We start from the raw sequence: 24,512 nt of genomic DNA on the forward strand, positions 1-24,512 counted from the left end.
CTTCACCAGTCTGCTTTTACTCATGATAGAATTATAGAATTTCCTATCAGTTAAAGAATCTGGCCCTCATTTTACAGATGAGAAAAAGCAAGTGGAGAGAAAGACAGCAGCCTTACCAACTGGGCAGCAGGACTGGAATGGAAGCCCAGATCTGCCTTCTCCCTGCGTCTTTCTTGTATGGGCATGTGTTAGTTTTCTCCTTAGAGATGAAAATCAAAAAGAGAAATCAAGCTTACCAGAGACTTCCCACCTCCACCTCCATTATCACTCCCACCTGATATCCATGATCTCTTTCTCTCTCATAAATGCCTAGAGACTCTAGTTCCCAGATGCTTGGCATCTCAGTGTGGACACATGACTAAGTTCTGATAGTAAAAAGTTAGTGGAAATAGCTTGCCATTTCTAGGATGTCTTTTTAAAAGAGAGGGTGTGGGCCCTTCTTCTCCTTTTCCTGCCTCCTGCTGCCTGGAATGCATAGGTATAGCTGGAGCTCTAGCAGCCATCATGGACAATGAGGCAGCAGTGAGAGTGCAAGCATCAAGGTAGAAAGAACCTGGCTTCTGACACTGAGAAGATACCATACCAGCCCTGGATGACCTGTCCAGACGTGTGTGTGTGTGTGTGTCTATGTATGAAATAAAATTTTATCTTAAGTCTTAAATGAGATTACTCTTATTTGGGTTTTCTGTCTCATGCAGATAAATCTATCCAATTAAGTTTTTTTTTTTTTCTTTTTTTTTTTCTTTATTTATTATTATACTTTAAGTTGTAGGGTACATGTACATAACGTGCAGGTTTGTTACATATGTATACTTGTGCCATGTTGGTGTGCTGCACCCATCAACTCGTCATTTACATCAGGTATAACTCCCAATGCAATCCCTCCCCACTCCCCCCTCCCCATGATAGGCCCCGGTGTGTGATGTTCCCCTTCCCGAGTCGAAGTGATCTCATTGTTCAGTTCCCACCTATGAGTGAGAACATGTTTTTCTTCTTTTTTTTTTTTTTTTTTGAGATGGAGTCTGGCTCTGTTGCCCAGGCTGGAGTGCAGTGGCTGGATCTCAGCTCACTGCAAACTCCGCCTCCCGGGTTCACGCCATTCTCCTGCCTCAGCCTCCCGAGTAGCTGGGAATACAGGCGCCCGCCACCTCGCCTGGCTAGTTTTTTGTATTTTTTTTTAGTAGAGACGGGGTTTCACCGTGTTAGCCAGGATGGTCTCGATCTCCTGACCTCATGATCCACCTGTCTCGGCATCCCAAAGTTCTGGGATTACAGGCTTGAGCCACCGCACCTGGCCATCCAGTTAAATTTCAAGAAGTAAAGCAAACCAAAAAGAACTTGAGGTGTCTTTTTTTATTATTTGTCTTTTTTTTCTTAACTAATATTTAATATCTTCTGTTCAGGAATATATTTGACCTGGTTCAAGTTCTACCTCTCATTTTGTATTACTCTACAATCCATATATATTCTTAATGGCATATGATTTTATATTAATGTTTATTGATGCCTGAGTATGTCTTGACTATCCAAATAGGTTATAATCTCCTTGAAACCAAAGTCCAACCACTTTTTAGAATCACTTATAGTTTCTAACTCATTACTGACAACACAGAAACCTCTCAAAAAATATTTAGAGAATTGTATTAAATGAATTATCAATGTTTGTTAGCTATTTGTAATGGTTAAAAATAGCAATGCATGTATGTATGTTGGCAGGGGGCTCACAAGCTTGTGAGGCAGGTGTTAGTATCCCTATTTTGCAAAGAAGGAAACAGAATCAAAGAGACTCATAACCTGCATACTAACCTTCCTTGGATGTCCATCTTGGAAGAGATAGAAGCAGAACCAAACCCTGGCCTGCAGAACACATGTAGACTTTCCACAATGCCCTGCTGCCTTACATTCACAAATAACAGTATGCTCTTCGCTCTTCACTCTGTATGGCATACTTCAGACGAGTCCTTGACTAAGCTAAGAGAAGCTTCCCATTAAAGTCATTAATATGGAAATTCCCTCAAATTAGTAAATAATCATTGCCTTCTCTTGCTATGTTCAACTCTTACCTACATCTTTATGAACACTGGCAGAAGTGGCTTACCTATACCTGACAAGTGTGCCTCGCCTTGCTTGGTGGGGAGACATCACTGGATAGGCATAACCAACCTCTCTTCCTGCCCGCAGCAGCAGACTAAATGTCATTCAGTGAGTATTTAATATAGTCAGAAATCTGTGTCTAGATGATTTGAAAACTTTACAGAAACTTGCTGCCTTCTCTCAACCTAATACTAGCATCGAACATTACCATTAGAGCATGTAATTGTATTTTTATTTTTCCTTTTAATGTTAGTATTGGGTTATTCCAGAGCAGAAGTAGTTTTGAGGAAAAAAAATACTTCGGAAATATTCTTTTATACTCTTACTCTTTAATCAGATAGATAGCTGTACCAGACCTACCTTGTAATAGGATATTCTCCATAATATTTTTTAAGATTTTTAGTTTTCAGGTCTCAATTTCCAATTCTAGTTTTGATTATGTATAGTAGTATTTCATACCATTTTCTACTTTGTTTTGAATGTACTTAGCTTATCACTAACTCTAAGTTAACCATAACAGTTGGTTCTAATCTCAAAAGTCAACATCCTTCTCATCTCTTTGCGTTGGTATCCACTGAGGGAGTTAGAGAAAGCAGATGGAATATGCAAGATAATCTCAGATAATGAGGTAATTTTGTGTAGTGCGTGTATTTCAAAAAATAATTAAATACACTTATTATCCTTTAGATGAAAGTCTGAGTACTTGGGAGGGAAGTGGTGGAGTTTAAAGGATACACTCTGAACTTTGTGACCTAAAATACACTAAGTCTCCAGAAACTTACTTTTCCTTTAAGAACTTATGGCATTTTGACTAAGAGCAAAAAACAAACTCCGCATGTTCTCTTCCAGCAGTAAAGTATCTCAAACCCCAAGCCCAAATCCATTCTATGATAACAACTGGAAAGGTAGAAATTGCATGATGATCTCTAAAATTTTGATAAACCAGAACTACTTTCCACTTTACTGTAGCCTTGATGTCTTTGGATGTAGAGAGGAAACATGGTAGCATTGAATTTCCTGTACCATATAAAAATAGTGGCCTCTAGTGGTTGTCTGACTTCTCACTAGAGCCTAGCAAATGGAAAGTAGTGCATTTTTCAGTGGGCTTTGGTGATACCTTTTTAAAGACGTTCTGTTGAAAGAGGGATGAAAGAGAGGAAGTTCCATCTGAAGAATGAGAATGAAGTGACATACACTTAAAAGATGTTTGATTTAGTTTTTGAATGGGAGAGGCTTGAGCATGTCCATTAAGTAGGATAGGCCAACTTCTGTAAAAAACACCAATTTCAGTGACTTAACACAAACACTATCTCACTTATGTTACACTCCAGGGAGGGTTTGCATGGCTGGTCAGCTCTGGAGTTGTTCAGGGACCCTGTTCCTTCAATCTAGTGATCCTACCATCCCCCAGGGCCCACAGACCTCTTCTGGATATTCTGCACATGAGAAAAGATGGAGGTGATTTCAGATTGCCCAGGACATTGTATAAGCTAGGCCCACGTACCTCTGGTGTTTGTCCGTTTGCCCATCTGCCAGATGTTAGTCATAAAGCACAGCTAACTGTAAGGGAACCTGCAGAATGTAGTATACGTGTGTGCCCAGGAGGAAAGGGGAAAAGTTTTGGTGAACAGCTAGCCAGCCTCTTCCACCAAATTACTATTACCTAGAAGGTAGTTATGTTTTCAGTGTGAAGAAAAAGGTGAAGATAAATAAGCAAAAAGATGTTGTTTGATTGAGTTGGCGGAAGATGAGCTAGAAGGCAGTGATGGAGATGTTGCCTTTGGATAAGGGGTAGAAAAATTTGTTCTTTGAGACTAGAGAGAAGGCAATATAAGTGTTGTTAGGTACCCAGTAGAGGACTGTGTGACCACGAAGTCACATTTTAGTCTTCACAGAACTAATGAGACAGACAACAGATTCAAAATCAAGATCATTGTGTAGACTTGTGCAGTTTGTGTATTGCACAGAAAGGTCGTGCCAGGAAAGCAGGAAATGACAGAAATCAGCCAACAGTCTGCTTTCTAAGCAGTGCCCTCGGGGGTTGTCTGCATCCTCCTGGATGAGGGGTGCAGTCATCTCCAGTCTGAGGAAATGCAAATTGCCCAGATGAGGTGCCTTTTTCTAATTTAACCACCCAGACAAGGCACATTTTCCTAAATTCACACAGAGGCACCATATGGGGTAGCAGCAGCCCTGCTCAAGAGTAGTGGTGACTTGGACCAGACTGAAGTCGATATGTGAGAAGTGGCACTGTGTCTCCCCTGTTGGAGGTCTGGGAGCACACTGGAGGGGGCACTTGAGAAGGGTTCTGGAGTCCTTAGAGCTGAGTCCTTACATTATAACTTCGCTATTTCATTTAAAGTAATCTTTCCCGTAGATTAAACAGACATGGAACATTTCTGTCATGTTCTAGGGTTTTAACGACTTATTGTAAGGAGGCTATTTTTCTTAGAGCCTTATCCTCATTGCTCGTTGCTGCTAAGAGCTTGCAGCTGCATCAGTTTTGCTTGCAGCGGAAAATTCTCAGTATTGGAAGCAAGGAGAATTGGGTCTAACTTTCCCCCTAACTGGATGACCTTGAGAGTCTTCACATCTTCGACCCTGCATTGTCTCATGTGTAAAATGCACTCATTTTGTTAATACCAATGATTCCTTGACTATATGATTACCAACCTCTCCTTCAGTTCTGACATTTCCAGATTCTAGGGTAAATAGCAAGCACAGCAGTTTAGACAAAGAGATTTCATATAAAAATTTAGGAGACCCAGAAGTGTACAACCTTGCATTTATCTGTTTTTATGAAAATAAACAAAAGTATTTATTTAGAATATAAAAATAAAAATACCTTTTAAACTTCTATAAACTACTTAGTAATACTGTTATAAAGCAGATAAGTAGTAAAACAAATTTAAAACATTTGATATGTTTTGTGTATATTTTCGAATACTGCTTGTCACATAGCAAATGCAGTGTAGGTGTATGTTATTGTTATTATTATTGTTACTATTATTTACACTTTTTTCTTACTGGGACCACTAATATAGAGTAAATAGTCTAATTGTAATAAAAAAAATTCTTCTAAATGGAAGTTGCCTTTCAATGAGTTTGGAATGAGTTTCTAGATTCCTTCATTCTGATGTGGCTTTGACTTTCTCCAAGGATACTAGTGAACTTTTCCTGAAATACTTTTTCCTTTGGGAAACCAGTGGGCATGACTACAAATGTTAAAATGGCATAGATTTCCAAACAAGATATTCTCTTTGTGTTTTTAATCATATGGTGCATCCCATTTTGTTGTTTTTTGAAATATCTTTCTGGTCCTTGAATTTCTCCATTGGTCACCTTTATCATCTTATTTCTTATTCCTTAATAGGAGTTTTAATCAAGTCTTCAGTACTTGGATGTGTTGGTACACATCTTCGGGGGGTACTATTTTATCCCTCATTATATAATCAAAACATGTCATCAAGTATTTATTGTATCACTATTATTAAAATATTTAATTCCAATCCAGAGAATAATTTTTAAGCTACCTGAGCTTTAGATAAGAATGTCAGATTTTTAAAAAGGCTTCGAGGATAACCAAATTTAAAATAACACTTAGATCTTAGCATAAAAGCTGTTCATATCAGAAAAGCAAAGGAGAGGAGTATTCTGAATCAGCATTGTGGGAGGCTTAAACATAAGTAAATAATAGCAATGTTCATCTGACGGAACCAAATTGACTGTGATGTAATAAAACTCAGGTTAATAAAATGTTAGCAGCAAACTAAGAGGTTCAACAGTATGAAGAACCTCTTCTTTTCACATGAGGAAATTGAGACCGAGAAAACCTAAGTGGCTACCCAAAGGGAACACAGCTGTGCAGTGGCAGGTCTCGATTTATGGGACCCCTGACTACTGGTCAGGATTTCTTTGTATTTTACCTCCCAGAAAACATGCAAAATCCCATGACTGCATCCTAGTCCCAGTTCCACCTAAAGGTATGCCCTAGGTATTATACAATCCAAGACCACTTCTAAGCCCTCCATTTCATCTATAAAATTGTCAGCAGGACCATATAGGGGCTTAGATCTTTTTTAGACCTAAATTGCTGTGTTTTCCCACCATGGTTCGTCTTTCTTAGTGATAGAAACAAAATCGTTTTCTTGGGCACAATTTAAACTTGTAATTTTGGAACTACAGCTATGGATATGAAGCTCTTAATCATCGAGGCATTTTTCCTAAACACTTAAGCTGATGCAATTTTCAGAAATTCAGAAAACAAATTTTGCAATCACTTTTCCCAGTGATTAAAAAGAAGGTAAAAGGACAGAAATGAGAGGCATAATTATATGGTACATTTAGTCAACAACTGTACAGGCAAAATGTCAAAAAAAAAAAAAGGCACTCATCAGGCATTTCAACTGTACATGACTAACCATGTTATGGATTTGCCTCCTGGGGATCTACGTTTATTAGGAGAATAACAGAATAACCTAGTTAAGAACATGACCTCTGGTCACTGGCCTAGATTCCAGTTCTGGCTCTTCCACCTGCAAACCGTATGACTTTGACCAAGCGATTTCCCTAAACTTCAGTTTTCTCATATTGGAAATGGGAATAAGAGCTGTACTTACGGTGTTTAAGAGATGATACGGTGATAATGTGTTGATACATTTATCGTCATGCTTAACATGTAGTAAGCACTTAAGAAATGTCCTTTCTGAATAGTTAGTTCCTATGCTGTACAAGTTGTTAAATGTGTACCTCTCCTCCTATCTATAAGGAGGAGTGACTGATAAGGAAGACATTACCAAGCCAAGTCACCTCACCAGGTGCCTCCTCACTGAGGGAGTTCTCAGTAAGTAATGGTGGATGAACCAGTGGTAGGATGACCAGGTAACAGACCAAGCTAACACTAAGAATTGTTTCAAAACCAGCATTCTTTTAGAAACCAATGTTATGCAGATAATCTGCCTGTTACCTTCTTTCCTAGTACATATACTCTTAGTTTTCTTCTTTTTCCTCCCCTTCTATTGCAGGGCTGGTGTGAAAAATACTAAGTGTATGCAATAAGAGTAAAGACTATTTTAGCCATTTAGATATCACATCTCATTTTCGTTGCTATTCCATAAAACTCATAGCACATCTGCCACAAAAGATTTTTTACCTATTTGTCTGAAGATTATTTTAAACCTATCCAAAATATAGGACTAGATTGCTAGTCAAATTAAGCAAAATTAATGTTTGGATTACTTGTAAGGTACCTACTAGCCTTAGTAGACAAAGCTAATTCTTTGTGTCCTTTCATATTATTTCTTTATTTGTCTTGCCATTTGATCACCATAGAAAAGTTCGTGTAATTCATCATAAAACTTATTAATTAGTCATATACATGATATCAGGCAATGAAACATAAGGTAAGAAAGATGACTCTGTCTTCTGGATCTTCAAACATAAAATAGATGACACAGAAATGACGTATGTGCTGAGTGATATACAAATCCAAATGTGTGTAATAGACTTATATTTTACCTAACCGAACTATATGCCATCGGAAAGCATAAGACTGCTATGTATACAGTTTTCAAAGTCACAGTTTCCATCCAGTCTGTTGGGAAAATCTCAGGGAAACAATAGAGGATAGAGAAGCATAGGAATAGACAGTTATTGAATGCATTGCACTCTAACTTTGTGCATGGCATCATGCTTTAGGAATTTTGCATACATTATCAACACATAAATCTTGCCATAGTCTCACATAGTGAGTGTCCTCATCTCTGAGTTCAGAAGTAACTTCCCCTCAGGTCACACAACTCCTCATAAGCTGAGACAGAACTGCAAAGTCCCTGTTCTTTCCACTATCCCATGTTACTAGGATAAAGTAAAATTCAATCTTTTATGGGTATTTTCTTCTTACCAGCATATAGCTCAACTACTTGTCACTGAATTACCACATCTGGAGCTATCTTTTTGCTTACATTTTACTTTTATACACTGTTAAAAAAGCTGCATTCCAGGAAGAAACACAGGCTTTTATTCAGACATAAAAATAGGCTAATGGCAATGACAGGGATGACTGTGAAGGGGGAAGAAAAGCAAGAGTGATATTGCCAAATCTATATTAGGAGTTACAGTCTTCATTAGAAAAGAACTTGAGCATGTCACATTGTGAAATAGCATATGATAGAAAATACAATGTGGTGCCATGATGGGTTCTACTTACCATATGGCGTGTTAATATATCCTATTTCCTTGGGGAATGCACTAAGGATGAAAGGAGAATGGAATCCTTCAAAAGTGTATTGAATAATCATCTGAGTCTGAATGGATTTTGATTATACCAACATGCACAATGACTCAGCGAGGATAATGAAACACCAGAGGCTCTGAATACATGTCTCACCATTCTCTAGCTATTGACTTTAGCCGAACATGATTATGCCAATGGGATGGAATCTCCGAGGATTATTCTATGGATCCCAGGGACAACTTGGAAGGAACCAATGCCAAATATTACTGACTTGTGAATTGCTCTTTTTTACAATTATAGCACAGTAAAGCTTCACATTTTCAATGGTAATCAGAAGGACAGGCAATGAAAAGAAAGATCACTCTATATGGAAGGATTCAACAACATGATTAAAAATATATTAAATATTATAATTACAGAGGCTTCACATACTCAGAGGTTGGATAAAAAAAATACCACTGTAACTATGATGCTTAAAACTGAGCCCAAATAAGGTAATAGATACAGGTAAACACTTTTAAGGACTAAAGCACTTTAAAATACTTTCATGTAGAAAATCTCCACTTATCTATTTATCTGTAATGAACAATAATGAGAATGTACAAATTTATAGGAAACAATTATTGGCAAGCATGCAAGCTAAAGTATTAAAAACGTACTATAAGGACACCATGGGGAGATTAAGTAACATGAAGAAGCCTTTCTAGAATCTTTGATAAATTCCACTGTTTTTAAAACTTGTCTTTTTAATTTCAATGATAAAGTTTTATTTTCATGAAAATATTTAAACTCAGGAACCTCACTGCTTTATTAAAATCTAGAGTTAAGACAATGAAGTAATCTTTACCAAAGAGTTGTAGGAAACAACATAGTGAGTAGACTATTCATCCTTCATTTTCACTGGTCAAGGATGCCCTTAGTTGGAAAATGCTCATTCACTGCAACTTCATAGAGGAATGAACATTCTGAGTATGTATGCTACACTATTCTCATTTAAGAAAAATTGTCTTCTTGTGGAAAAACTGATTTACTTCTTACTAGGTACCATCTTCCTGCAATGGAATATTTATTTCTCACAATAAACCTAGGAGGTAGGTAATGTTATGTCTGTTCTACAGATGAAACTGAAGAAAGTGAAAAGACTGGAGAAATAAGGAATTGTGCCCCTGGGTCCAGCCAAAGTTCATTTATGGATCTCTGTGATTCTAAAAACCTGTCTCTTAAAACTAAACCATTTGGCTGCATATTATAAATTGTTCTACATTGTAGAAAAATAATATACTGCCTTTTGCAGAACTACTGACTATAAAAGCTGGTTATCTACATAAATACGTTAGTCTGTTTTTCTTTTTTAATTCTGTTTATATACCTCAAAGTAAATTATTAAGTGACTTGGAGATGGGTTGTGTGATCAAAGACATTTTCATTTAAATATCTTATTTTGTATACTTTTATGAATTACAAACACGACCAACAAAGTATTTTTTGTTGCCAAGAATGTCACCCTTCCTAATAAAAAGTTATGGATATTTTTACCTTCTCAACTAAAACTTTATCATCTTGATGCAAAGTAATAAAATATTTGGCTACAGAATGGAAATTACCTGATTGAAATTTTAGGTTTGTTATATATTATTTAATATCTAAAGTGTTTGGCTCTAAAAGTTTCAGTAGAACAGAAAAACACGTTATCTTGAATTTCAAGAACAGTATTTAGCAGGACACAGGGCAACCCTCATTCTTTCTTTCTGCCTTTGGAGGTCAGAATGTAAGAGCGGAGAACCCTGTACGCATTCCAGCCCCAGCTCTGCCCTGGATTATCAAAGTGATCATGGACTGTACCCCATCCCACAGCCCGCCGATGTATAATATGTTTCTTCTTGGTAGCTAGTAGGAGAGACCAAAGGCATATGTCGGTTTCTTTAACTCACCCAAAATAAATGAACATTATGTACTTTTCTGTTCCACATAAACAGACATCATTGGCTTGACTGGAGACCAAGAAGGGTGTTTATTGAAATTTCATCCTGGGAAAGGAAGAATCCAATCCGTTTGCCAGCATCACTTTTATAGTAGTGATATTTATATTCAGTCTAAACCTTTGCAAACTGTGAGATTGCATCTACATTGCCCACTCAAGGAGAAGGGAGCAAAAGCCCACAATGTATTTAATCACTTTTTTTTTGGTTTGTTTGTTTATTGTTTCCTGCTTCACAATGCTCAGCCTTGATTCTGGACTGGTGGACTTATCAAGTCATTCACTGACCTAAGCAGGGGTAAAAAGGGTAATACTGAGTTCTGGTTAAAATTGAGGTGCTGTCTAATTTTTTACATTGTTTTTGTCTTATCTCTGACAGAGAATGAAGACAGTGTGTGACAACGTGAAAAAGGCAAGTCTTTGGTTATCAGAAAAACTACCTTTAAAGCTAATTTTGAAAACATCATTTAGATAAAATAACATGGAGAAATGAAAAAAAATCAAGTTTACAACAGATTCAGAGAACTTTGAAGTTGATTATGATTTTAAGAATAATGTAGTCCAGGTTCCTTATTTGAATAACGTGAGGTTTAGTGAAGTTACGCAGTTTGCTAATTGAGCCATCTAAGTAGTTAATACCAATGTTGGAACTAGCACGCAGGTCATCCAGGCTGAAAGCGTGCTCAAGCATGGATAGAATGGGACCAAAAGAGCTAATGAAGTGCAAAAGGGTGGTCATTTCACTGCTGTCCTGAGTCACCCATAAATCCTTTCACAGGCAGTGTCAGTGACTGTGCCCTCTTGGGATGGAGGGTTATTGAGTTTAAATACAATAAAATTGGTCTCTCCCCTTAACAAGTTCTTCAATAGCAATTTTTGAATATTGGATCATGAACCATCATCTAAATCCCGTGGGCTTTTATTAAGGGTAGAGATTCCAATACCTCTTGTAATCTTACTGCATCAGAATCTCTGGAAAATAGCACAGAGAATCTGCATTTTTAACAAGCTCTTTGGTAATTCATATAGACATAGGTTTGAGAAAGTACTTGTGAAGAAGTTGAATTTTAAAGTGGAATGATGATCCCCTTCCTGCATCGTATATGAATCTTCTCTCTCTGTTTTTCTTGAAGCTGAGGAGAGTGTGGCTCTATACAACTGGTATTAAAGCAGTGACTGGTTATTAGAAAACTGTGTTTTAAAACTAAAAAAAAAAAGAAATAGAATTAATCTGCAAGAATGTAGATGATAATACCTGATTATATTTCAAATCGTGTTCAAATGAATATAATCCTTTGATTTAAATATAGGAGTTGTCTTTTATTATGCATGGAATTTTTATTTAGTTTTGATAATCCAAGGCCATCTCAGGATGTATTAAGCTCTCTGTGCCATTGGAAAAAAGGGATCATTCTCGAAGTTTTGTATTTTAAATAAAGTGAAACGATAGTGACAGTGATATTGAACTTGGCTTTTGAAAAAAGATATACTGTCACTATGCCTGTTTTGGTTGTTTTATTGTGGTGTTTTTTGTTTTTGTTTTAATTTACAACTTTACTTCTTTAGAGCACACCAAAATTGAGAGGAAGGTACAGAGATTTGCCATGTACTTCCATCCCCCATACATGCCAGCCTTCCCTATTATCAACATCCCCCACCAGAATGGCACAATTGTTACAATTGATGAATCTACACTGAAACAACATTATCATCCGAAGTCCATAGTTTACATTAGGGTTCACTCTTGGTGTTGTACGTTCTATGGGTTTAGAAAGATGTACAATGACGTATATTCACCATTATAGTATCATGCAGAATAGTTTCACTGCCCTAAATATCCTTCGTGCCTCACCTATTCATCCTCACTCCCCTGCAGCCCAAAGCATTGATCTTTTTACTGTCTCCATGGTTTTGCCTTTTCCAGAATGTCATATAATTGGAATCATACAGTATGTAGCATTTTTCAGATCAACTGATTTTACTTAATAATATGCATTTAAGTCTCCTGTGTGTCTTTTCATGGCTCGATAGTTCATTTCTTTGTAGTACTGGATAATATTCCATTATCTGGTTGTACCACAGTTTATTCATTCACCTACTGAAGGACATCTTGGTTGCTTCCAAGTTTGGGCAGTTATGAGTAAAACTGCTATAAGGTTTTTGTGTGGATGTTAGTTTTCAACTTTTTTGAGTAATTGCCAGTGAGCATAATTGCTGGTAAATACCAAGGGGCTCCATTGTTTGTATGGTAAGTGTATGTTTAGTTTGGCAAGAACCTGCCAAACGGTCTTCCAAAGTGCCTATACCATTCTGCATTCCCACTAGCAATGAATGAGAGTTCTTATTCCTCTGCATCCTCATCTGCATTTGATGTTGTCAGTGTTCTAGATTTTGGCCATTCTAATAGATAGGTAGTGGTCTCTCACTGATTTAGTATGCCTTCCCTAATGACAGATGATGTGGAGCATCTTTTCATATGCTTAATTGCTCTTGAATATCTTCTTTAGTGAATTACCTGCTAAGGACTTTGACCCATTTTTAAATTGGGCTGTTTGTTTTCTTATTGTTGAGTTTTTAAAATATATTTTAGATAATAATACTTTATCAGATGCATCTTTTGCAAATATTTTCTCACAGTCTGTGACTGTCTTCTTCTTCTGTTGACATTGTATTTCACGGAAGTTTTAAATTTTCATGAAGTCCAGCTTAGCAGTATTTCTTTCATGAATCATGTCTTTGATGTTTTATCTAAAGAGTCATTGTCATACCCAAGATCATCAAGATTTTCTTTCTCCTATGTTATTTTCTAGGAGTTTTATAGTTTTATGTTTTAGATCTATAATCCATCTTAATTTTTGGGAAAGGTGCCATAAGGTATATGTTTAGATTCATTGTTTTGCATGTGGACGTGCAGTTGTTCTAGCACCATTTGTTGAAAAGACCATCATTGTTCCATTTGTATTTTCATCGTTCCTTTGTCAAAGATCCATTGACCATATTTATGTGGGCTTTTTCTGGGCTCTTTATTCTGTTCCACTGATCTATTTGTCTGTGCTTTTACTAATACTACATTATCTTGATTACTGTAGCTTTATAGTAAGTCTTAAAGTCAGATAATGTCAGTTCTCCAACTTTGTTCTTCTTCAATATTATATTGGTTATTCTGGATTTTTTGCCTGTCCATATAAATAGTAAAATCAGTTTGTCCATAGCCACAAAATAAGTTGCTAGGGTTTTGATTGAGTCTGTATTGAATCAATACATCAACATCTTCCTATCTTCCTGGTTATTTACATGAAATATCTCTCCATTTATTTCATTCTCTTTAGATATTTTTTATTAGAGATTTTTAGATTTCCTCATATGGATCTTATACAAATTTTTTTATATTTTTACGCAAGTATTTCATTTTTGGTGGTGCTAATTTAACTGATATTGTGTTTTAATTCTAAATTCCACTTGTGCCTTGCTAGTATATGGGAAAGCAATTGATTTTTATACAATTGCTTATCAGTTCTGGAAGTTTTTTGTTGATTCTTTTGAATTTTCTGGACAATCATGTCATTTGCAAACAATGAACATTTTACTTCTTCCTTCCCAACCTGTATACTTTTTCTTTCCCTTTCTTGTCCTGTTGTATCAGCTAGAACTTCCTGCACAGTCTTGAAAAGGAGTGATGAGAGGGAACATCCTTGCCTTGTTTCTGATCTTAGTAGGAAAGCTTCAAGTTTCTGATCACTAAGTATAATGGTAACTGTAGGGTTTATGGAGATATTCTTTCTAAGTTGAGGAAGTTCTCTATTCCTAGTTTACTGAGAGTTTTTATCATGAATGGGTGTTGAATTATGTCAAATGATTATATTGATGTCTAGCATGTCTATTAATATGATTGTGTGGTTTTTCTCTTTTAGCCTGTGTATATAATGGATCGTGTTAATAGATTTTTGAATTTTGAACCAGGCTTGCATACCGGGGATAAATCCCAGTTGAACATAATGTATTCTTTACATACACTGTTGGTTTTGGTTTGTTAATATTTTGTTGATAATTTTTGCTTCTATTTTTATGAGAGATATTGGTTTGTACCTCTTCTTACAATGTCTTTCTCAGTTTTTGTGTTAGTGGAATGCTGGCCTCATGGAATGGGTTAAGAACTGCTTTCTCTGCTTCTGTCTTCTGAAAGAGATTATAGAGAATTGGTGTAATTTCTTCCTTAAATGTTTGGTCGAATTCATCAGTGAACTCATCTGGGCCTGGTGTTTCCTGTTTTGGAAGGTTATTAGTTATTGATTCAATTTCTATAATAGATATATGTCTATTTTTTCTTGTGTGATTTTGGCAGATTGTGTCTTTCAAGGAATGGGTCCATTTCACCTAGGTCATCAAGTTCGTGAGTGTACAGATGTTCATAAAATTGTAATATTTTCAAGAATGCTATAAATGTTTTTATGATTTCATATGTTTATGCATTATTTCCTTCTAAGATATTGTAGTGGGTAATAAAAAAGTGTTACAGTTTCAGTGTAGTAGATGATATATTAACTATTAATCATTATTTTGAATACTCAGCATTTTGTTTAGCTTTGCGATTTTCACCAGTTAAGTCAAAAAATAAATACAGAAAACTTACATGTGTTCAAATTAGTATCCTTCGGTTTCTTCTTTCATTCTTTAGAAAGATTTTAATCAGCATTCGTTTGTTGCTATTATTTAACCACCCCCCAATTTAAACAGTTTTCTGAAAACAAAGGGTTATATCAGATAGTGAGCTTGGGAAATGTGGCTGCTAAAATCTTCTTTTTGGAGCCTCTCAGTACACATTAGCAAATCTAAGTCTTGAGGACATCATACAGTTAAAAAGAAATCTGTTCAATGTTTTAATCTTGGTTCAATTGTCAAACAAATTTAGTTTCACAAGTATAGACTTTTCAATTCTCATACATAATAACATCCTCCACAATAATTTTCTTTTAAAACTATTTTGGAAACTGTTAAGTTACATAATTCTCATTCTGCTGAAAGGAAGATTCTGTCTTCAAGAAACACATTTCTTGCAGGTATCACATTCTAAAAGAAATTCACCATGGAGTGAAAGAGGGCTTTTGCAAGGGACATTAAACAACACTGCAGATGGGAATTTCAACAGAAAACATAGAAAATTTCTTTAAATAATCATTTTGGGAATCTGCCCTCAATCAATATCTCTGCATTCACATTAAAGCATAATTCTGTATAGGTGATTCTGTAGTGGAGGAATCCTATATAGCTCAAACGTGCACCTCTCCAATGGTTTAACTAGGCACAGACTAGAACTCAGTAAATAAACACTCTTTATTTACTGTTACTGTGGCAGCCAGATGTTTGATAGGCCTGGAGAGAGCAAATTTAGGATTATATTCCTTGAGTATTCTATGTTTCTGATCAAAGAGCAGCAGGTAGACAGAAGCAGGTTCAGCATTTACTTGGAAAAAAAGAGAAACCTTGCTTGGATTTACCCATAGCACCTCACACGGAGGTGTGCTGCAGAGTTCCCTCCAGAAACACATGGGTTCTGATCAGTCACCCAGTTTAAGGTTCAACTTATAAATCAGAGTTCCAAGCTATGGTACAAGAATTTTAACCTGGACTTTCCAAAGGTCAAAAGTAACTAGCAGTTCTAGTAAGTCATAAGAATTATAGTACCACTTTCTGTAGCACTTCCAAAGTTAAGCAGGTTTTGTTTGCAGTATACATGCCGGCATGAGTTAGCCAAAACATGCAACTCCAGAGAGCTGACAATAATTGACTTGCTGAAGTGAATAATTTAGACACTTGAAATTTTATGAAATTGTAACTATGGAAACAATCAGTGAAAAGGAAGGATAGAAAGAAAAGAATCCAGAATTAGAGTATAAATTATACAGCTTTTACAATCAAACAAAAAGATGCCATAATCTACTTGTATCAGAACCAGAACCATCAAGAAAGAAAATGTCTCTTATGTTGATGCAATGTTAAATCAGTATGGAATCTAAGTCTTGGCCAACATCATATTATGTTATTAGAAGTCAATAATAAGCATAAATGCAGTTAGTAGAAACAGAAGTAAAAGAAAAAACAATAATTAAAATGAAAGTCATTTTACATTATTAATACATATAGGCTATTCATGTAGTATTCTTTCCTTCTCCAAATGTCTGCTTGCTAGTAAATTCCTTCACTTTAATAACTTTCCACGGAAAATATGTAAATGCTATCTGTTCAGGAATATTTCTAAATAAGTAACTTCGTTATATCTGTTCACGTTGTAAATTATAGACTACAAACCTCCACTTTTTAAAGTTATTGACATTTTCAGCTTCATGGGAAAACTTCCAGAAAACATTTTTCAGATTTGGGATATAGAGTGAACAGATGCTTTGCTTCCTTTCTTAGTTTGTTGAGGATTAACTATTCCAGTACATTAAATTTGCCACAAACTGTAAGCATAGAAAATGAAACAAGACTTTCTCATTTTAGCCATGTCTCACCAACCAAACAAAGATTGGGAGTCATGAATATTTAAGGAAAGCTGTGTGTCTGCTTGCATATCTGGTACACATCTGCCGATTGAGGTCACTACCTCCATTTTGCACAGAGTGTTTCATTTGTCTGGAATTGGATCTTTTGTTATTAGTACTGTCCTTGAAGTGATCATTTGGTAGGTGACCTAGCTCACTTTACAACACGTATATCCATATTTTTACTCCTAAAGTGACTACCTGGGTGCCAAAAGGAGCCCTCCAATGACTTTTGAAGGGACTAGTATGTTGGTGAGAGACGCTGATGTATGGATGCCTTAGGTTAGCGGGAAAAAATTCTTGTTAGTTGTCCTACTAAATTAGAAATAATGAGAGAAAGTAAATTAAGGCCTGCTGCCTCCTTGCCCCAATTCAAAGAGACATCATTGAATTGAAGCTTCTAAAGTTCCCTCTCAAATTATCCCAAGTCCTTAATGACGCTTACTCAAGTTCCTGTTCACAAGAGTTTCTTCTGAACATGCAGTTCCTGCTGTGTGCGAAGGTGATCTGTCAAAAAGATGTGCTGAGGTAAGATAGGTATGAGGTGAGATGAAGAGTGTTACCAAAGCTTTAAAGAGATAGATTTCTTCTGAAAATAATTTCAGAAGAAAGATAAAACCTCTTTTAACTAAGAAAATACAATATTTATATTTTACAGAAATAGTCTTTGGGTGTTACTTGATTATCCCAGCAAATTGCTTTTGGTTTCTACTAAGTGAGTTGAAAAATAAAAGGTATAAACTTTTAAAAACTATTTAGAAGATTATTGAATTCTGTTTGACACCAGAGATGACAGCAAATGTGATTAATTGCCATTCATAATTGCAGTTTCATTCCAGTGGTTATTGCTTGTCAGTATCAATTAATAGCATGATGAAAACCTCATTCATTCCAGAATATTAAAGAATGATGGCTTGTGGGAATTGTGCTAAACTAGCACTTTCAATTAGATTTTGGATTTTATAGGATACTGAATAATAGTTTATGAGTTTATAATAGTAAGTACCAGTGAGTTATTGTTGAATTGTAATTGCTGTAATTATGTATGTTTATCTGGAGAATTGTAATTAGCATTTTCTTCCTGTTTAAAAATAGAACTATTGTACTTAATTTTTCACTTAATGTATAGATTTTGAAGTTCATTACATAAGGAATAGGCTACAAAAATAACCTATTCCAGTAATCCAGAAAAAAAGTGTACTTAGCATGACAATTGGCTATGGGGGGCAGTCAGAAGGATAAAGAATAAATAATCTGACAAGGTGCAATTCAAGAGATGAAACTCACGTATATCCTACACACAGTCCAAATTCTATGTACAAGTTTTCTTTTGTGCACAAAATTTGCCATATGAATTTATGAAAATAGCGATATATCAGAGTAACAATATGGGATCCAGTACAACTTCCTAATTGAGAAGATTAAAATTTAAACTTCAGCTTGCTTCCAGAATCATTTTGAATTTACTTTCAAAATTATTTTTACAGAACTTTACCGTCCATAAATCCTCAGAATATAAGAAAGAATATAAATTTCAAATTCAGTACCATAAAATACAAGCTTTGCACTTAGTACTATAATACTATATTTAAAAAACAGTCTACAAGGGCATTTACATTCAAGTAATACCTTCAAAAAGTAGCAGAGTTCAGCAGTCTAATCCTAAATTTAAAATCCAAAACAAAAATCTGATAAAATTGTTAGTTTTGTATATCCAGAGTAAATTGAAGCCAACTAAATCTACATCCAATTCCTTTTTTCTTAGCATAAAATTCCAGTAGTAGTCAACTAAAAATAAGACAAAGTAGGGACCATTTGATCAAATTAAGTGAATGTTGAAAGAAGGGAAACATGAGGGTTTGGGAAACCCTCATGATTTTTTGGAAAACATGAGGATCACCCAGTTGATTCAATTGACAATGTGGTAATTGTACATTAACATGTTTGAAAACAAAATGAAAGGACTAAGTCACAGGCTACAATTTCACTTTATCTAGATTGTTGCCTTCATCAACTGGATTTATGAATTTCTCAAATTTTCTCATAATTTTCCGTATTGAGCTCAAATCATACCATGTTTGATTTTATGTTATTGTTTCTTCATTAATGAATTAAGAATCTTTATCAGTGTCCATATAAATTTAGGAAGTGTATAGGGCATAAAATTAGAATATGAATTAATTTGAAGCAGGATGACACCATTTAGAAGAACAGAAATGTTCTCTCTTTAATTCTAGATACACTTCTTCCACAAATGCTGCTTGAGATAGCATTAACCATTCTGGCAATACTGATGTCTCATACTGAACTGTCTGTCAAAGAAACCATCAATTAAGGGCTGTTAAACCATGTCTCCCATAACATCCTGTGCTTATGTACTTGTTTTTTGAAACCTAAATACAGACTTTACAGCATAATATCTCTAGAATTAGATGGTCTGTACTTTATTCACACCTCTTCTCTATTTACTGGCTTTACAACTTACAGAAAGTAGCTTCCTTGTCTTTACCTTGGTTTTCTCATCTGTAAAATGGGAATGATAGGAACTATCTTATAGCCCTGTTATAAGGATGAAATAATTAATACATGTGAACATGAAGAAGTATAGCTGAACACAGTAATGGCTAAAATAAAACATTGCTATTGCTGTTACTCTTTTATATGAGGGATTCAGTTGTCAGATACTGACTTTACAGTCTGGGCTTAAGCCTGGATGTGGACGTTTTCTAGCCACAGATACATTCCTGCTGATTTCAGCCCATCATTCCAGCCTGCCAATTTGCTATAGAACTCTAATGCTGTTTTACAGTTTTTAGCTCTGTGAGGTCTGCAAATATGACAGAATTTCGTTCTATGTCTTCATACAAGTCATTCATAATAATGTTCATCAAGACATGGTTGAGTACAGAGCTCTTTGGCACACCAGCAGAGGCTCCTTGCCAGGGTGAAACTGATCCAGTAATCTCACACTCTTCATACAGTGGATCAACTAGCTTTGCATCTGCTTAACGAGATTATCATTCAGCTCACACATCTCTATCTTTTGTCAGAGGATATCATGGCAGATATTGTGAAATGGCTTTCTGAAATACATTTTTATAAAACTAACAATGCCTGTCTCCAAAGCACCTTTTAATTGAAGTTTTACGTAGGCAATCTGTAGGCTTACTGAGTTATTTCACTCTATCTCTGTATGTTCCACATACAAAGAACAAAAGAGGGTGAACCAATGGAATAAACCATTATCATTATTATAACCTGATTTTTATGGCTTCCCCAAATGTTCTCAAAATAGGGAGTTCAGGTTTTCAATTTCCAGGGTACACATGAAATAGAGCCATTTAGGCATATCTCTTTGTTTCACAGTTTTGCCTCTTCAACAATATATAATTATCTCTTAATAATCTTATACTTTTAATAAGCTCCATAAATAAAAAACCATACACTCAGTGTACAATGAATTAAGTTAGGACTATGGTTCTCAAACTTCAAATTTTATAAGTTTTGATGGAGCCCAGGACTCTGATTTTTGTTCCAGCGGATTTTTGCCAGTTGTCCATAGGCCTCTTTATTTAAACACTGAATTAAGGACTTTATTTACTTTTCTGTAAAATACTTCCCTTTTCAAAATGTTTCATTGTAGATCCTTTTAAGAAATGTGCTTTTCTATTACCTTAAAAATCAAAATGTCAAAACTTACCTCATAAATATTTTTCTGATCACAGAAATATTGTATATAGAGAAATATGTCTCTCCAATTAGAATAGTGTACTTTGAAACTTTAATTAGACTGCTCTGATTGCTTTAACTAGGTAATTGCTGATCTCAATTGTACACTGAAAAGGCATAGGCTAAGGAGAATTTTTTAGTGAGGACAAGTTTAGTGGTTTCCTGGAGGAGTAAAAGTAACTCTTTTTTTTCAGCTCACTGAGTAACATTTGATACAATTCAGGGCAAAGTCCTTAGCAAAGGGTTTCAGATCCAATCACAGTCACATACATAAGACAGATAGTCACTAAATATGTGGACTAAATAAATTATTGGAGGAGCAGTGTTTATTAGCAATTGACCAATTGTCCTGGGTTTATTTCTCTTCTCTCTTTCTAGAGGTGTGTGGTCTCCTTTTGCATAAATCCTATTTGTTCCAAGTCTGCTTGTTCACTATTAGGGAGAGAGGATGAGGGAAATTAATGTGACTCTTACCACATTCACCGTGCCTTGTCTTCTTGCCACCCTTGTGTGATGGCACCTACCCTTCAACTCCAAATATCACAGCTTTTAAGGAGAAAGTAATGGAGAGAGCAAAAGAGAAATCCTATCCCTGATTTCTCCCATCTGGCCTTATTCCAGATCCCCAGGAGCGCTAGGCTTAATGTACTCTAGGCCTTTCATTACGTCATTATCCTCTCTCTTCTTTTCTCCTCTCCCCATACACTAAGCACTTTCTTCTTGAACAGGCAACGTTTTGGTCATATTAGTGGGTTGTGAAACTGATGGCTTTTTGGTATAACTGAATATGAAGTCTTAACCTCAAGGAGCAATTATGAAATCCCCTTCTCTGTCTTTATGTGATATATGATACTTCTACCACTTTCTGCACCCTACGCATCACACTACAATATTAAGAAATACCTTAGTACATAGGACTTGTAAGACAGGAAGGCAATTAAATTGAAACCAAATGACTGGAATTCTAATACTGATGCTAACAATTACATTGAAAAAGTGCTTTCTTTATGCCCCTCAAGGTACTCATTTATAAAGTGGAAAGATGGGACTAGATTAATAATGATATATAGATCAATTAAAAATAAACACCTTTATTTTTATTTTTATGATGAGCATTTGGATAAAGTAGCAGACTGATATATGTGTAAGAATGATAGACCAATAAGGCATTGCTTTCAATGAATCAATCCAGATCCATCAGTTGATCACTTAACCCATGCTGCATGGATTCATAATGAATCTGTTTCTTTCATAATGAATATAATTTTTTCCTGACTCACTGTACTTCTTTAAGGTCGGTCATATTTCTGATTTGTATGTAACACAGTGGCTTATTTTTGGTGTGGAAAATGGCTTCAGGGATTGCAGACATTGAAATAAATTTCCTGTAGGTCATGCAGTGTTATGGAAGAAATACCAAACAGCATAGAAACATTACTTCATTCAAGAACATTCTGAATTACTAAAATTAACTTAGCTACCCCACAGTAATTTACTGAAAAAAAAAAAGTGTTAAGAGAAGTTAAGAAAGATGTCTCTCTGCCCCTGTAGTCCTATTAGACACTTAACTTGTCAAGTTGTCCTTGAAATTGAGTATGTTAAAATCTTGCATAAATAAAGCAATCAAAATTTTTCTTACCCTACACAATTCTTTTCAGAGATTTATTATAATCTACCATAAACCTTGAACAACAGGAATGTTAGTGAATGGATTTTATTACTTTTTCTTTTTATGAGTGCTCTGCATTATATTGGCATGTGAGCAATTACTCTTGTATGGTTGTAAAGCATAGTATTGAGTTCTAGAAAGGGCCATTCCGATGTCACCTAGCTCCCTAGCAAGAGGGTCATACCCAAATCATTTCAACAGAGTAAGAAGAAACATTTCCCGATTACAGATGTGAAAACGTCTTAGTGAAAAGTTCTAGGACTGTCGAAGGACAAGCTGAAATGCCATGACAGTAGGTTGTGCTAAGGCTGTAGATTACCCCAGACCCACACTGTGTTCATTAGTGTTACTGCCCTAATGAGAAACTGCATTTCAAACTGCTGCTGGAATCATGACTAAATAAGTGCTAGGCCAGGATTTTCCCTGATTACATCAATATATTCAAAATGAATTTTCTTTGAGGTTTTCCGGGGGTGTTGGAGGGTAGGGGAACTCACCTTTGAAAATGTAGCCCAGGTATCTTCAGCTTCTGTAATAAATTTATTTTCACCAGAGACCAGAGCAGCCGAAATCAGATGTTCTAATAAGGATTCTCTTAAAATCATAACAGATGTCCTGATACAGGTGAAGAAACAAAAATAGCCTGGGTGGGAATGTAGTTAAGCTCTTGAGCTTTAACATAATATTTTTCTCATTGAAACATGTTTCAGGGAAATCCCAGAAGCTGGAAGTCAGTGGTGCTCTGGAAGTTAACAGGTACCAAGAGTTATGGGGACATTTGGAGGGCAAATATTCTGCTTTTTCCTTGCAAAATTCTGATATTCAAACCACAGAATGCAGCGTGTATAATAGGAAGCCTAATAATATAGTGGGAAGCATTTCCTTTCAGCAGAAAAAGAGGAAGATACAAAAGGAACAGATGGTGATAAGTTTGTGGTAATAGGGCGAAGCACTAAATAGTCTTTGACAGAGCTTGCCCCCAGATAAAATGGCAGTGGCAGGGCTTAAATCATTTTTTACATTGCTCATTGACTTTCTTTGCCTACTAATAAGTCTTCAGAGACTGAATTTAGTTTGCAGCTTGACTTTGCCTTTCTCTGTTAATGTTACATGTGCTATGCTGAATTTGTTCAACCTTATGACCCCAATCTTGATTTCAGTACCCTCTTTTCAATTCTTTCCTCTCTTTAAATAAAATTTTATAGAAAGAAACTCTTGCCCTCGACTATTACTATTTTCTATTTAAGTTTTTTATAATAACCAGAAATACCTGGAGAAGGAAGTGGTTCTCGATTCTAACTGCACATTAGAATCAGTTGGAGAACAGTTTGGTTTTGGTTTGTTGTTGTTTTATTATATATTTTTTTCCCATTTAAATTCTGATGCCCGGTCTCCACCCAAGAACACTTAAATATCTAAAAATCTCTAGATTTCTATCCTGAGCATTCTGGACATAGGTATGTTTTCAAGGTCGCTGACACTCAATGAGGCCTGATAACTGCTAGGTTAAAGTCCTCAAAAGTAGGAAACATTGTACATAGGCTACTTTAAAGAGCCATTTGATGCACTGTTGAGGAGACAAGGAATTTAACTGAATTGGAAGCCATTCCCTCTTGATACTGCAGTCAGTACCTTTGGTTCATCTTACAGTTCATCTTACAGTTCATCATCTTACCTCATTTTCGCAAAATTGTTGCTCTTTTTTTGTCTCTCCCTCCCACCTTTAGAGAAGAAGGCAGGGATTAAATTTCATTAATCTGTCTGTCTTTAAAGTCCTCTCCTTTACACAGTCGGTTGTTAAAAATCAATTCCTAGATGTAGAGACTAGGTTTTCAAAAATGTTTTAAGTTCCTAGCCTTTACATAAGTGATTGATAATAAGTGACTGATAGATAGTAGAGTTCAATTTTTTTAACTGAACTTAAGCTGTTGAAATTGACACGTTAGGTTAATACTTCCCAGATGCCAATCATTCTTGCATCATCTTCACAATATTGGGAAACACGATGGTGGATAAAATAATGATATCTCAATGTTCTCAGTACCGTATTGCATCTTCTGCAGCAAGATAAGTCCTGTGGTAAGCCACAAATGGGCTCATGAAAGGATACCTTTTAAAATATGCTTGGGCTCTTACTGAAATTAAATAGGGCACTAAAATTTATTCTCTTTTAAGACAATAAAATTGAAACAAAAATACTTATAGAAATATATTTTGCTTTAGTTACTCTAAAATAAACCCTGATTGCTAAAACAATAGTAGCCCCTT

General features: G+C 35.6%; 1 protein-coding gene across 6 annotated transcripts in view; it reads left to right on the plus strand.

Moving 5' to 3' along the window:
• Window positions 1-24,512, plus strand: part of B3GALT1 (beta-1,3-galactosyltransferase 1) — a 554,365-nt gene that overhangs the window by 260,909 nt on the left and 268,944 nt on the right. Inside the window, exon 1 of one of the 6 annotated variants that reach the window (XM_073019783.1) lies at window positions 22,982-23,000. The exons of the other annotated variants lie outside the window; for them this stretch is intronic. The gene's annotated coding sequence lies outside the window, so the exon portion shown is untranslated. Of the gene's footprint in view, window positions 1-22,981; window positions 23,001-24,512 lie in introns of those variants that run through there. 6 annotated transcript variants of the gene reach the window in all.

The sequence above is a fragment of the Chlorocebus sabaeus genome, chromosome 10, assembly GCF_047675955.1.
Source record: "Chlorocebus sabaeus isolate Y175 chromosome 10, mChlSab1.0.hap1, whole genome shotgun sequence".
NCBI lineage: Eukaryota > Metazoa > Chordata > Mammalia > Primates > Cercopithecidae > Chlorocebus > Chlorocebus sabaeus.